This window comes from Penaeus vannamei, chromosome 36 (genome assembly GCF_042767895.1).
Source record: "Penaeus vannamei isolate JL-2024 chromosome 36, ASM4276789v1, whole genome shotgun sequence".
Taxonomy (NCBI): Eukaryota; Metazoa; Arthropoda; class Malacostraca; order Decapoda; family Penaeidae; genus Penaeus; species Penaeus vannamei.
The window spans coordinates 10,806,587-10,807,003 of record NC_091584.1 but is presented as its reverse complement, the minus strand read 5'-3'; positions in this window follow the sequence as shown (position 1 = coordinate 10,807,003).

Below are 417 nucleotides of genomic sequence, written 5' to 3'. Positions count from 1 at the left end.
ATTTGACGCACTAAAAGTCCTCGAATTGTAAGTCGGACGACCGAACGCCAGCCGACAGGACGCTGCCGATCGCACTGAATGCCACGCAAGCATGGTTCTTATGGCCCGCTGACATATGGCGCTCAGTTTAAAAAATAATTTCACGCTCGTTGACTTCGGCTTGTTGATCCTCGTCGGCGGCACAGGTGATTAGCCCGCACGATCCGGCGCCGCCATCATGCTGCGCTGCTCCCCGATTCGGCATTAAAGGGGGGAAAGGAGAAAAAAATGATGACAGGAGGTAATAAAATATATGAATCAGATCATGAACTGAAAACATGATGCAGCTTAATTATAATGATAATATTGACAAGATTGATGATGATGATGATGATATAATGGTAATGATAACGTAATAAAATGAACAAGGCTAAAAAA